The sequence below is a fragment of the Lycium ferocissimum genome, chromosome 9, assembly GCF_029784015.1.
Source record: "Lycium ferocissimum isolate CSIRO_LF1 chromosome 9, AGI_CSIRO_Lferr_CH_V1, whole genome shotgun sequence".
NCBI lineage: Eukaryota > Viridiplantae > Streptophyta > Magnoliopsida > Solanales > Solanaceae > Lycium > Lycium ferocissimum.
The window spans coordinates 27,956,031-27,972,164 of record NC_081350.1 but is presented as its reverse complement, the minus strand read 5'-3'; positions in this window follow the sequence as shown (position 1 = coordinate 27,972,164).

Here is a 16,134-nt window from a genome sequence, read left to right as displayed (position 1 = left end):
GGTTTGGTTTTTGGGAAAAGAAGGTAATTTAATCTTCTCCATATTAGCTACAAAACCAACTCTTTAAAGTTTTTTTGGTTGTTAAATATTCATATTCCCCTTAGGAAACCCCTTTTTTCCGTATTAAATATGGGGGGTAATTTCCCTTTTTTTAACCCCTTTTTCGACCCCCCGTTTTTCCCCCCGACCGGCCTTTTGCCCCCCTAGAGAGCAAAGGAGATTTAGTTGGCTAGGGTTTGAGGGGCCCGGAAAATTGGGGGAGAAGAATTTTAAAAGGGTATAAAGAAGGGTTTGACAGAAAGGGGTGATTTGGTGTTTGATGGTTAGTGGAAATTTTGGGTTGTTCAATGATTGAAAATGGGGCTAATGATGGTGACTGATAATGGAGATTTTTGATATCTTTGAATGTATGGAATTGATGAACTACTTTTTTTTGAGTCTTTGAATAGCTCTTGATAATTTTGAAATTGTTAAAAAATTTTTAATTACTTTGCCATATCAATTAGGGGGTTTAAAAAAAAATAATAAATGCACAAACCCAAAAAATAAATTTAAAAATTAGACCAAAAAGCAAATGACCTAATTATTAAGTTTTGGGTTATTAAATGTTAAGTGCAAAAAAAAAAACCAACCTTAGAAAAAAAAAAAGAAAAATTGATTTTTAAAGTGGAATAGAAAAAAAATAGCTTTTGTAGGGAAGTAAATTATCAAAATTTTTTGTTTATATCTAAACCAACTTTTCCCGTTTTTCGGGTATGAAAAAGGATGGGAAGTAAATTTTAATTTTTTTCCCTACCGGGGGGATTTTGTTTCGATGACTTCAACTCAAAAGAAATAATGGGCCGGAAAGGAAAAAATAACAACAAAATAACAATGATAAAAAAAAAAGACATCGAATTTATACACTGAGAAAAAGAAACTACGTGATACCAAACATACTACACGACAAAACACACAAAAACCTATTAACATTCTATCCTAATGTTCACCCCCAACCTTTTATCTAAGATCATGTCCCCCGGGGAAAGTTGTTCATGTCCCCTCAATCACCCCCTTTTTCTTTTCAACCCACCTCTCAAATGCACCAAACCTCTCCCCTCTCTTGGTGCTACTCCCCTTCTTTTTCCATGTTAAACCTTCTGGGCCCGTTTCTCCCCTTCGCCCGGCTAGGAGCCCCACTCCCCCTTATCCCTATAACTTCGTTTTTAATTTATATCTCCCCTTTGTATGCCCACACTCCACGGAGCATCCCAAATCTCCGTTTATATTCTCTTCGAATGTGGACATTCTTAACTAGCCAATCACAATTTGCCCCATACAATAGTTTTTGGTCTAATACAAGGGGGGAAAAATATCCCCAACCCCTCTTTTTCCCTTTTAAATTACGGACTCAAATTTTTTGAAGCCTTCTTTTTCCGAGGGACTAGTGTTTTGATCTTCACTTTCCCAGGTTTCATCGTCAATCACTAAACTTCCTCTGGGACTTTTTTCCTTTCGTTTAACCCCGAAACCTTTAGACTCTGGGGCCTGTCTAAACCTCCAACTTTCATAAACCCCCCGCGTCTCTAATTCAATACTATGTCTATCCGAATAACCAACCCCAAAAACCCCTTCCCCTTTGGGATATAGGTATCATTTCGTCCATCATAAAAAAAAAAAGGAACTGGGGGAATCTCCGGTGCAACCTAACACGATCGAAAAGTGTTACCGAGTCACCTCCCATATTGTCTAACTTGATTTTGACTTCATCATACACATGTCCTTGATATTACACAAAAATTTTCCACGTACGCGCACTACATACTTTCAAAAACACACACCAAAGGACAACCTCTAGAGATTTTATCATAGGCCTTTTAACGCTCTAAGCACAACGTAAAATACACGGAAAAATCGTCAAAATAAAGTAGGAAAAATGATTAAAAAAACACGGAAAGTATTCTTAGAAGAGCATCTTTGAAATTTCGCTATCTCTTTTAAGATAGAAAGCTAAATCACTAACAAACAAATTTTCTTTCTGGATGTTGACAACATCTACGCAAAAAAACAAAAACAAAAACATTTTCAGTTAATAGCCATTCTCTCAGGATTTGTTGGGTGGGTGTGAATAGAAAATGATTCCCTATAAACAAGCAATCCAAATGCACACTCCACTAGATTACTATCATAATAAATGGAAATCTTATTAAATTTAAAAAGGTAGAGAATTAAGATACCTAACTTACACTCGAGCATTTAATTATTGGTGACTCTTTAGTTTTTTATTTTAGGAGAGGTAGTCAAGTTTTAATTATTAGGTGGAGGTGATAATTTTCTATTAGTGATTAAGGGGTTTTGAAGTTACTTAAAAATTTCTATTTTGAATGACTTTGACCTCGGCTTTATTTTTAACACTTTGCACTCAAGTTTATTTTAACACTTTGACCCACCCCGCCCGACCCCTTGATGCCCCCAAGCCCCAAAACCCACCCCCGGTCCCCACCCCACCCCCCGGCCGATTTTTTTTATTTTCTTTATTTTTTTCACCCATCCTCCTCCAAACCCCATAACCCCACCCCTCTCCCAAAAAAATAATTATTTTTTTTATTTTTTACGCCCTCCTCCTCCTTCTCCTTGACCCTCCCCCTTTTACCCCACCTCCAAAAAAAATTAAAATTTTTTGATTTTCTTTATTTGTTTTTCACCCCCTCCCTCGCCATGTCACCTCCTCCCTCTCCTCGTCTCTGACCCTCCCCCCGCCCCCCCCAAAACTTTTTAAAAGAGTTTTGATTTTCTTACTCGGCCTCCATCCTCCTCACCACTCCCCCACCAAAAACATTTAAGTTTTGATTTTTTATTTTTTCACCCCCGCTCTCATCCCACCTCTCTACCCCCACCCCGGAAATTTTTTTTTTAATTTATTTTTCACACCCTATCCCCTCCTCTCACAACCCTCCCCCCACCCCTCACCAAACACCCCTCCCCCCGCTTCAAAAAAAAATTTAAAAGTTTTGATTTTTTCTTACCAGCCTCACTCCCTCTTCCCGTCCCTCCCCCCGCCCCCAAAAAATTAATTTTTTTTAAAAAATTTTCACCAGACCCCCTCCTTCTCGCACCCCTCACTACCCCCCTCAAAATTGCTTTTTAAAAAAAAAGTTTTGAAAAGTTTTTCTTTTTATTTATTTACCCACACGTCCCTTCCTTCCTTCAGAAAAAAAAATGTTTGTTTAAAAAAAATAAGTTTTGAAAAGTTTTTGCCCCTTCGTCCCCCACTCAAAAGAATATTGAAAAGAAGTTTTGATTTTTTTTGGGGGGGTTTAGGAAAAGTTTGGATAAAATTCAGGTTGTTGTTTAGTATGTTTGTAGTGAAATAGATGGTTTTTCTGTTGTTGTCCTGGTATGGTTCAGGGTTTAGGAAAAGATATCCAATAGATGATTTTTTTTGTTCTTGTCATTATTTATCGTTCACATTTATAGAAGATATCCAACGGATTTATAGTTATTCACAACAAGTTCTACAACTTGTGGCAACGAAGTAGACAATGCGATTTCCCAACAACTGCAAATCGTTGGACATAGGGGTGGGCATAAATACCGAAAAGCCGAAAAACCCGGACAAACAAGATTAATTCGGTTTTTTTGATCGGGTTTTCGGGTTTTGACAAGATTCGGTTTCAATTTTCAAAAATTTCGGGATTCGGTTCGGTGTTCGGGGTTTGGGGTTCGATTTTTCGGGTTTTCGGTTTAAACCGAAATTTCATGTACAGCCCAAAAATATTAAATAGTCTCCAGCCCATGCCCATTAAATAAATTTGGTGAATTTCGGACTTAATTATGATTGTTATGTGAGACGATGGATTTAACACTTAGTGTTACAACTTATGTTTTGTATTTGGAGCTAAAATTTAGGACATTTATGTTGTTTTGACGTTTGAACATTTGTGCTTGCTCGTTTTATCGTTATGTTGTTTGTGTTGCTTGTTTTGTCTTGTACGTTGTTTGTTGGCTTTGATTCTTTGGTTTGAGAGCATTCGGATAATTTGTTGGACGAGAAGCAATTTAATTTCATGGAGTTTTTCTTTGAATGAATGACGTGGACCTCATTTGGATCTCGCTCGGTAGATTTTATGTGTATCGTGACTTTTAAGCCATTTCTTGTGGCTTGTGTAGTAGAAGTGCAAAAAACAAAACAAATTGTGAGAGAAACTGGAGGGAAGTATGGGGGAGTGCAAAAAACAAAGCTCAAATTGTGACCTCGCTAGGTTTGTCTCCTTTCATATGTTCTCTGAAAGCACGTTTCATTGTACATCTTCCATTACATTTGTTCTTTAGGAAGTATAGAAAGTGAGTAGATTCATTTTCTCCTCACTTTGATGAGCTAATCTAATAAATAATTAACTTTCGATTAGAAGGAGCTAAGCAAGTAAGCGTTGAGGATATCGGCTAACTCTTGCATTTTCATATTTTCTTTTTGTTATTTCCTCTGTCGATGATGCTTTCCTTTCCAAAATACTCGGCTCATCTTGAACATGAAAATCACCCCACCTGAATCAATGTATTAAGTTTTCCTAATACTAATAACCGGTTTTCATCTGACAATATAAGAAACGATATGAGAACGACCAGGCATAACTAAACATAACTAAAAATCACACACCGGCGGAACTTTGGTCAAACCTGATAAAAATTACGGGACCCGGCGAGCTTTTAGTTAAACATAACTAAAGTCGCCTCCGTGGACTTTTAGTTAACACTAACTAAAAATCTGCCGGACACGCATAACTAAACATAACTAAAAGTCGCCCTCGCGGGACTTTTAGTTAAACACAACTAAAAGTCTAGGACCGGCATAACTAAACATAACTAAAAGTCCCCTCAGCGGACTTTTAGTTAAACACAACTAAAGTCTGCCGGATCCCATAACTAAATATAACTAAAAGTCTGCCCCCTCCGGCATATTCGCTTGCATTTCTAAGAAAGTATGCCTCAAATCGAGCTTGCATTTTAATCTTCTTATCTTGATATTGTTCAACTCACATCTTAATCTCTGTTTACAAATTAACAACAATTAACATAAGTATGAATTGACTTGGACAAACAGCTAAGCGATATGTCAACAACGGATATAGAGTACTAAGATTTTTTGAATGCAGGCTATTAAATTTAAAGTAACCATAAAACTTTGCATCAAAGCAGTGAGTTTGTAGTAATTAAGTTATATCCCAAAGAGAAATTAACAAATCAATATTACGGATTCATTATGGATCCTACCGATATATACTTCAAAACCTAACAATAAATTGTTCGAATTAAGCGAATAGTAGTTAGTATCTACGTTAATGACAATGGGTTGGTACTACGTAGATTTAACAATTAGCGTCATTATACAATGCGAAACCCGCTAATTAGTCTAGTATTATAAATCATTGGTTCAAAGATTAATGGAAAGGAAGAAAATTGATGGCAAGAGAAGAAATTTAATGGAGGAATTCTTGAAATTTCTAATATATGGTGGAGGAGAGCCTAAATATTGCAACTCTAGTCATTTTTTGGTGTCTTGCTCTCGGCATTTTCATGACTTGAGTGCGATACCAATTCCTCGATGCTTCTCTACATTCGAGTTTCTAGGAGCTGTGCTATCGAAATTTGGGGTGCATATCCGACCATGAGATCTTTGTGAATTCATAAATCTAGAAATGTGTCCTATTTGAAAACACCGAATTGAAAAAACCGAGGAACCGACAAACTTCAGCGAAACCGAAGAACCGAACCGAATTAGTTTGGTTCGGTGTTTAATCTGCAACTAAAACCCGAACCCGAAATAGCCCGAACCGAAGAGTATGAAACGTCGGAACCGAAGAGGCAGAACGCCACCTAGTTGGACATAGCTTCGATTTAGTTGGATTTGTCAGAAAATATCAGCAAATTTGTAGTTGTGTCAGTGACTAGAAATGCTCACGTAGTTGTTAATTTACCTTTGTGTTGTAATAATAGTTATTTGTTGGAACTTTATGACATTTTAATGTTATTCTTTTTTAGAATGGTAATTCATTCTTGATGCTTGTAAACTTGGTTTATATGATATGTTGATCGTGTTTAAATTACAAATGTGTGTATTGTTGTTGTTAATAAATTCTTGAGCAGGTTTCCAACAAGTAATGAATCTATATAACTTGACTCAACTTGTTGGGTTTTATCAACAAATGTACTTGGACTTGTTACAACAACTAATAACTTGTGTTTTATCCAAGCTTTTAAAGATTTCCGACCGATAAGCAATCTGTTGTGCAACAAGTAGCCAGGCACCTTATTGCGGCAACTAAGTTATACGTTGGGGTTTTTCAACAAGTGGAGTGACTTGTTGCATAAAGTGGATAACTTGTTGTGTTTTATTCAACAAGAGTAAGGACTTGTTCAACAACTATGTCATTCTTTGCAACAAATACTACGGTTGTTACCTTAGAAGATATTACACTTTTTTGCAAGCAGGATATTACGGTTGTTGCAGCGGATGCTTTATGATTGGCCCGTATTTAGTGATCCATGAAGAGAATCAATGATATTTAGTGATAAACAAAGTCAATAATAAGTAATGATCAATATATAATACTTAATCAATTTGATGGTAATTTGAGTTAGGAATATGCACTAAATCCAATGATCATTAGAGTGAATTGATGTGAACTACTTGATTCACCCATATTTAGTGATAAAGCGAAATGAAATCAACGTATTTAGTGATCAATATATAATACTTAATTAATTTGACAGTATTTTTGTACTTGTTGTTGGTGATTTAGCACTTTAAAATAATATTCCTAAAACATACTTTTAATAGTGGTCAAATCTTTAACGCATGGTCTATAGTACGCGATAACGATTGATCCGGTTATTTAATTGACGAGTTTTAGTCTCATTTGTTGTCTGAGAGACGAATGTTCTAAAGGAGGAGAATGTCACACTGCAATAATCCTTGCTACTTGTATTAAATCAAGAATCAATGAAGATGTGCCATGCAATGACATGAATGACCATTCAAATGGAGTGCTATGCAATGCGATGCAGTCTGATATGTCGATGCCTATGTAAATGTTATCGCAATGAAATCACCTCTCGCATTTCCGCTCCGCGTACACACATGCTATGGCAATGCCTCATAGTCATGACCCATGGGAGACCATGAAGTCCATGTGCCACTCGCTCCGAAATATAACCTCGGATCACGAGCACCTCTCTGCCGTCCAGAAGCGAAGACCTCGGGCATCGGACCTCCATCGTTCGACCAAGAAACCTCGGGCAACAAACACTCGCCCGATCTCCGTGAAACCTCGGGAGTCTCTCTTGTCACTCTCGATCTCCCCGTGGCTCTCCGGAGTCTCTACGTCGCTCTCAATCTCAAACGAAAACCTCGGAGTCTCTCAAAGTCACTCTCCTCTACATTATAACAACATAAGAGTAATATGAAAGCATATGCGTACATGATACGGTCTCGATTATATCCATTGATATCGCGATAAACAAGTACAAGTCATATTGTGCCCATGACTCGATCATCAATATTACCCTTCCCTTTCATAAGGTGAGGGCTGTGTGTGATAAAGATACAACTGGGTGATAGTTACGTCACATGCACATAGAATATGGGATGCATGCCTCGCGTGGAATCAACCTCGATAATCACAAATCGTGAGTTCTAAATAGATTAAAACTGGTGCAATTGATATTCAATTCTCGGTAATAACCTTCCCTCTTCCATATGACCCGATTGGGATAACAAGAGAGAATTATATCAAATACATGAAATCCGCAATACAATGACAACGCACATAACAATATCATAATAATGGCGACGACCATATACTTGATATCAATCGTAATGGCGGCAAACCCGCGCCATACTTGTGAATACCAACCTAGATGGAATTTACCTCAGCGCCATGCCAAACCTATCATGCTTTCCCCGTCAATCACTACTATTTACATACGTTTCGCTAGCAGTCTAGACATAGAAAATGCCGTAACTTTACCTACAATGCGAGCAGTGTGAACTGCACCAGGCTTTCTTAAAGTGCTTGATCGGACAAGGTCTTTAGTGCTACCAAAGTACACAATATGTATCGCTTCGATAATACTTGACCTATATTAAGACGCCATGACTATGATTCTACGGGGAGATTCAAACGTATTATCACGTTAGTAACTCCTTTCTAGATGTTTAGGCGACGTTTTCTCTGCTATCTAAACCAACCACATACAACCAATCCAACATCAATAATTATGTATTCAATACCAATCTAAGACCCACACATATTCTAAACGGCCACATTCATAACATGCAATAACGATTCACATACGGCTTCGACATTCTCAAGTTACTTTTATTAGTTTGTAGCCTTAACGTTTGCAAGAATTCCGAACATCGTTATGTTGTCGGTTAGAGACTGTTTTGGACATGTTGTGGTAGTGGACTGTTTTGGACTTGTGTTTTCATTAAGTTGGAAAGAATAATTATAAGTTAAAAGCATACATCATATTGTATGTTGGATGGGCTGTTATAAGTTATTTACATGCAAACGTTAAGGCTACAAACTAATAAAAGTAACTTGAGAATGTCGAAGCCGTACGTGAATCGTTATTGCATGTTATGAATGTGGTACATTTAGAATATTGTGTGGGCTTTTGTGATTGGTATTGAATACATAATTATTGATGTTGGATTGGTTGTATGTGTTAGTTTAGATCTGAGAAAACGTCGCCTAAACATCTAGAAAGAGTTACTAACGTTAGAGAGAATCACGTTTGAATCTCCCTGTAGCTTAATCATAGTTGTTGGCGTCTTAATATAGTTGAAGTATTATTGGAGTAGAGCATACACATATTGTGTGACGAATAAACACTAAAGACCTTGTCCGATCGGAAGCACCGGAAGAAAAAGCTTTAGCGTGAAAGTTCGTGACACTGTTCGGCATCGGAGTGGATTCACGGCTTTACTTTATGTCTAGACTCCGGTTAGCGAAGCGATATGTAAATAGTAGTGATTAACGAGGAAAGCATGATAGGCTCCTCGGGTACGTGTGGAGGTAAAATTCATCTAGGTTAGGTATTGCCAGGTTATGTGGCTTGTCGCCATTATTGTGATCTTGTTATGTGGGCTCGTCGCCATTATTATGATATTGTATTGTTACGTGCGTTGTCATTGTATTGCGATTTCTGTATTTGATATAATCTCTCTCTCTTGTTATCCCACCGGTCATATAGGAAGAGGGGAAGGTTACCGAGAATTGAATATTGAATTGCAATTCCTAGTATGAATCTATGGAACCTATGATTGCGGTGATTATTGGGGTTGATTCCATGCGAGGCATGCATCCCATATTCTATGTGCTATGTGATGTAATTATCACCTAGTTGTATCTTTATCACATACTAGCCCTGCGCTCATGAAAGGAAGGGTAATATTGATGATTAGTAGGGTCAATTATGACTTGTACTTGTTTATTGCATATTGGTGATATAATTAGAGACCGATATCATGCACGATATGCTTTCATATTACTTTATGTTGTTATAATGGTGAGGAGAGTGATTGAGAGACTCGAGGTTTTGGGCGGAGATTGAGAGTGACGGAAGAGACTCCGAGGTTTTCGCAGAGATCGAGAAGTGATGTAGAGACTCGAGGTTTCTCGCCGAGATTGTGAGTGTTTGTTAGGAGGTTTCTTGCGGAGACGATGGAGTGTCGTGCGAGGTCTTGCCGGGATCGTGAGGGTGTGTCGTGATCAGGGTTATATTCGGAGAGCGAGTGGTACATGGACTTCGCGGGTCCCACGTCATGACACGAGCATTGAAACGTAATACGAGTGTAGTGTGAGTGGAGTGGTGACCATGCACTGCGTACGCATTTACATAGCACGACACGCATTCATTGCATTGCATAGCACTCCATTTGAATGGTCATTATGTCATTGCATGGCACATTCTCTCGATTGATTCTTGATTTGTGAATTCTTGAGTTGTTGTTTGTGAGTATTTATTTTAAAGGTTGGATGGAATCGAGGTTTATAGAATTCTCCCCAGACTTATAATACTCGAGATATTGAGATCCACTACGTGACTATAGTTAATGCAAGACTTTCTGCTAGATGTGTGTGTTGTGTTTGATTACTTATCCGTTTACTTGTTAGTTGCTTCTTGTTTATATGCGTGAACCAACCATTGTCGGCCTATGATACCTACGAGCTAGTGTTGTGCTCATACTACTCTTTACACCTCTTCCGGGAGTGTAGAGTTATTTTGCGATGTTCGGAGTCTCACGGCCGTTTCGAGGCATTCGTCAAAGGCGTTTGGGTGAGCTATTTGAGATATTGGCAAACCCGAGTCTCTCCTTAGATTTGTTGTTCTCTATCCTTGTGAAGTCGTATCCGGTTGAGTCATTATCTATTCAAATTGTAAACTTCTTGAAGCTCTTGTATGAGTCTAGATGAATTTTGGGAATTTCTTATAATAATAGCATTTATTCGTGTTGTATCAAATTAAGGTAGTTATACGGGTTCGCCACGGGAAGGTTAATGTGGTGCCGCGCGACCCATGATTTGGGTCGTGACAATTTTGAATCGGGAAAGATGATACTACTAAGTCGGTATGCCTAAATCGAATGATTATTATAGTGAATTGATGTGAACTTCTTGATGCACTCATATTTAGTGATAAACAAGGAAATCAACTACATTTAGTGATCAATGTATAATACTTAATCAATTTGATGTATTTTGAGTCATGAAAGATGATCTACTAAGTCGGTATACAACTAAATCGAGTGATCATTAGAGTGAATTGATGTGAACTACTTGATTCATCCATATTTAGTGATACACAAATGAAATCTAACATATTTAGTGATCAATAAATAATACTTAATTAATTTGATAGTATTTTGAGTCGGGAAAGATGATTTACTAAGTCAAGATGCACTCGAGGATTATTAGAGTGAATTGATGTGAACTACTTGATTCACCCATATTTAGTGTTAAACAAATGAAATCAACGATATTTAGTGATGAATATATATATATATATATACACACTAACATCCTTAATGGATTAGATAGTAATTTTATGGATTAGATGGGCAATTCTAAGTGTATTCTTAGAACAAATACTACGATTCTTTGCAATACTACTGTTATTTGCAACGGATACTACCTTGCTGCGACAAATACTATAGTTGTTACAAAGGATACTACCGTTGTTCAATGAATACTACACTAACTTGTGTAGTATACTATACTTTTTCAACAAATACTGCTATGGTTCACCCATATTTAGTGATCAATAAAGGGAATCAACCATATTTAGTGATAAACAATGGAAATCAACCATATTTAGTGATAAACAATGGAAATCAACCATATTTATTGATCAATATATATCTTAAGCAATTTAATGGTGTTTTAGGTCGGGATAGATGATCAACTAAGTCCAATACTGGCACTAAACTAGGAGTGATCATTGGAGTGAATTGATGAACTACTTGATTCACTATCTTTAGTGATAAAGAATGGAAATCAACCATAGTTATTGATCAATATATATACTTAAGCAATTTGATGGTGTTTTGGGTCGACATAGATGATCAACTAAGTCCAATACGCACTGGGAAGCGAGGTGATGATTGGAGTGAATTGATGTGAACTACTTGATTCACCCATATTTAGTGATAAACAATGGAAATCAACCATATTTAGTGATCAATATATATAATTAAGCAATTTGATGGTGTTTTGGGTTAGAATAGGACGATCAACTAAGTCCAATACGCACTAAATTGAGTGATCATTGGAGTGAATTGATGTGAACTACTTGATTCACCCATATTTAGTGATAAACAGTGGAAATCAACTATATTTAGTGATCAATATATATATATATATATATATATATATATATATATATATATATATATATATATATATATATCATTAGTAATTTATTTGTAACTTCTTCCATTATTTGTATGATCGTGCAGCATTAGTAACTTGTTTAACTTGACTTAGTTATTTGTTGGAGCATTAGTAACTTGTTGAAACAAAGACATAATTTGTTGATAACTTCTTCCACAATCGTACCATGTTGTTGCTGTATTGTAACTTGTTTAAGCGTACTAGTTACCCATTGGAGCAGTATTAGTAACTTGTTGAAGCAGTTAGTAATTTGTTGCAACTTCTTCAACAACGATGATCTCGAGGATTGATTGTCAATTTGGTCGCCAATTTGACTATATCTTTCTCAATATTTGATCGATTCATAAATAAATCGTCCATTTGTTGCAATGTTGAGAACTTGTTGCAACAATTACAAATCTATAGGATATCCTCTTACAAATAGAACCAAATAAACGAAGCTATGTCCAACGATTTGTAGTTGTTGCAACGGTATTGTCCACATGTTGCAACAAGTTTAGAACTTGTTGCGACAACTACAAATTTGTTGGATATCTTCTATAAGAACGAATAACTGAAGTTATATCAATGATTTTTAGTAGTTGCAACAAATTGTCTACTTGTTGCAACAACTACAAATGTTTGTTGGATATCTTACACAAATAGAACGGTATAAGCGAAGCTATGTCCAAGCATTTGTAGTCGAATGACAACTTGTATCTACTTGTTACAACAAGTGTAGAACTTGTGCAACAACAACAATGAACTTGTTACAACAAGTGTAGAACTTGTTACAACAACAACAAATGCTTAGATATCTTCTACAAACGAAGCAAATAAGCGGCTATGTCAATGATTAGTGAGTCATTGCGACAAATTGTCTACTTGTTGCAAAAGTGTAGAACTTGTTGCAATAACTACAAATACTGTTGGTTATCTTCTACAAATGAGAACGGATAAATACGGAACAAGAACAGAAAATTATACATATGGATATATTTTCCTAAACCATGAACCATACCGAACAACAACGAAAAAAATCATCTATTTCACTACAAACACATAACAACAACTTGGACTTTATCCAAACTTTTCCTAAACCCAAAAAAAAAAAAAAAAAAAATCAAAACTTCCATTTAAAGATTTTTTTCTGGAGTGGGAGGGGGGGGGGGGTTGAAAAAACCAAAAATAAAAACTTTTCAAAACTTTTTTTTTTAAAACAAAATTAATTTTTTTGGGTGGGTGGGGGAAGTAAGAAACCAAAAAAAATAATTTAAAACTTCTTTTCAGAAAAAATCATTTTGTGTGTGTGTGTGGGGGGGGGGGGGGGGGGGGAGGGAGTGGTGCAAAAAAATAAAATTCTTCAAAACTTTTTTTTCAAAACAATTTTTTTTCCGGAAGGGTGAGGGGTGCAAAAAAACAAAAAGAAAAACTTTTAAAAATTTAAAAAAATATATCTTTTGGCCGGGGTGGTGGGGGGTTGGGGGGAGGAGGAGGAGGGGGGTGAAAAAAATAAATAAAGAAAATCAATTTTTTTTTTAAAATCAAAATTAAAAAAAAAAAAAAAATAAAAAATTTATTTAAAAAAAAATGGGGGGGGGGGGGGGAGGGGGGGGATGATAAAAAAAAAGTCGGAGGGGGGGAGGGGGAGGTGGGGGGAGGGTTGGGAGGAGGAGGAGGGGGGTGAAAAAACAAAAAAGAAAAAAAAAATTTTAAAAAAAAAAAAATTAAGGAAGGGGTGGGAGGAGGAGGAGTGGGTGCTGGTAAAAAAAATTATTTTTTTTTTTTTTTTTTTTGGGGGCGGGGGGAGGGGGAGGGTTGGGAGGAGGAAGAGGGGGATGAAAAAATAAATAAAAAAAATTATTTTTTTTTAAAAAAAAAAATTGGTGGGGAGGGCGAGGGGGGAGGGGTGAGAGGAGGAGAGAGAGGCGGCGGGTGAAAAAGAAAATAAAATAATTTTTTAGTGGGGGGTGGGGGGAGGGGTGGGAGGGACGAGGGGGATGGGCAGTGAAAAAGTAAATAAAAATTCAAAACTTAAAAAAAAAAAAATTGGGGGGGGGGGGGGGGGGGGCGGTGAAAGAAAAAAATAAAATAAATTAAAAAAAATTCAAAATTTTTTTTTTTGGTGTAGGGGGGTGCGAGGAGGAGGGAGTAGCTAATGAAAAAGCAAATAAAGTCCAAAACTTAAAAAAAAAAAAAAAAATTGGGGGGGTGGGGGGTGGGGGCGGGGGAGGGGTGGGAGGAGGAGAAGAGGGCGGCTGGTAGGGGTGTTCAAACGAGACCGAAAAACCGATCCGAACCGATAAACCAAGTCAAACCGATTTAATAAACCGAAAAACTCGGTTTGGTTTGGTTTGGTTTTAGATTTTAAAACCGATAACATTTGGTTTGGTTTGGTTTTTACCCATAAAGAAAACCGAACTAAACCGAACCTAACCGATAAATATGTACATATTTAAAATATTATATATATTTATATATGTTAATTAAACTTTATGTATTTTTTAACTTCTTCATAATTTAGGACCGGTCCCAAGAAAAAAAGTCTAGCCCATATTCCCAAGCCCATTTACGTTTAAAGTCTAAGCCCATTTCTTGAATAGTTAACATAAATAATTTTTCCCTCATTAGATTTTCAATTCCCTCCCAAACCTTCAGAGACCTCTAATCCTCTATTCTCGCTCTCCAATAACAATTAAGTACAGAGCTTTAATCACCAAGTCTCTAACTTTTTCTTCCCACTTTTCTTTTTTGGTTACTTTTTGCATGTTCCTTACTCTTTGTTTGTGTAATTATTTTTTGTGTCTTTGAAGTTTTACTTGAATGAATTGCTTCTCTAGTCTTTCATCTTGTATGTGTTTTTTATTTTTATTTCTCTTTGTTATTTTAGATTTTCTCCAGATTTAGGTTTTTTGTTGATTTAGTTTTTATCTAATGATTTTGGATTTCTATATTTATTTAGATTTTCGGATACTTTTTTTCGGATGGAAACTACAACTACTCAAAAAGGTGGAACCGATTAGGTAACCAACAAAGTATCTCCAACTACTTTGCTTTGGAACTTTGAGCTTGACGGTGATAAAACTCGTGATATTACTTCCAATCATGCTAAAAAAGCGGAAACAAACAACACTTTGCCGACCACCGATCGTAGCCTTGTGTGAGGTGACGGAGAACATCCGGCTTGGAAACACTATTCGAATATCTTGACAAATGGGGTAGAAAAGGGCGAAATGTAACTATGCTAGTAACTTTGCTTCGAAAGTACGAATGAGACCTCGACGCTTATGGAGACATTTAAATGAGGTTTGTCCTAATTCCCTCTTAGAATTATTGACGAAATCAATCAAGAATCAAGGTAGTTAAAAAGGGGAACAAGCATATAGTACGTATGCGTAGAAAAGGTTGTGATTAACGTCGATGAGATTAGGAGAGCCATTCTTGAGTTTGTCATTATTGACGAACAACCTTTTAAAATTGTTGAAAGAGAAGGTTTTAGGAGATTAATGGGTTAACTTTACCTAATTTTCAATTACCTTCTCGCTTGTTGCTAGACAATGTTTGAAAATATATCAAGAGGAGAAAGAAAAGCTAAAAAGCTTATTCATAATCAACGTGTATGTGTTACTAGTGATACGTGGACATCACTTCAAATCTAACTTATATGGTTGTCACCGCCATTGGATCGATGATGAGTGAAATGCGAAAAAGAAAGTTCTCAACTTTTTCCAAACATCGATCATAAGGGTGAGACAATTCTAAGGGGATTGAGGCGTGCTTATTTGATTGGGAAATTGAGAACATATTCACGGTAACCTTAGATAATGCAAGTCGCTAACGATTACGCAATTAAACACTAAGAGAAGAATTGAGGATTGGAAAGGAGGCATCTTAGAAATGAGTTCTTACATGTGAGATGTAATGCTCATATTCTAAATTTGATCGTGAAAGAAGGACTCGGTGAACAAAATGGTCTATTTCTCAAGGGTAAGAAATGCTATCAAATATGTTAAGTCCTCAGCTGGAAGGTTTGATTCCTTTAAGTCGTTTGTCGAGAAGGTTAAGATTGACACTCATGGTCTTTTGACTTTAGATATTGAGACTAGGTGGAACTCCACATATATGATGCTAGATGTGCTTCGTAAAATTTGAAAAGGCATTTTCAAGAATGTATGATGATGATCACAAAGTACCTCAAGTATTGTTTAGAAACAAATAA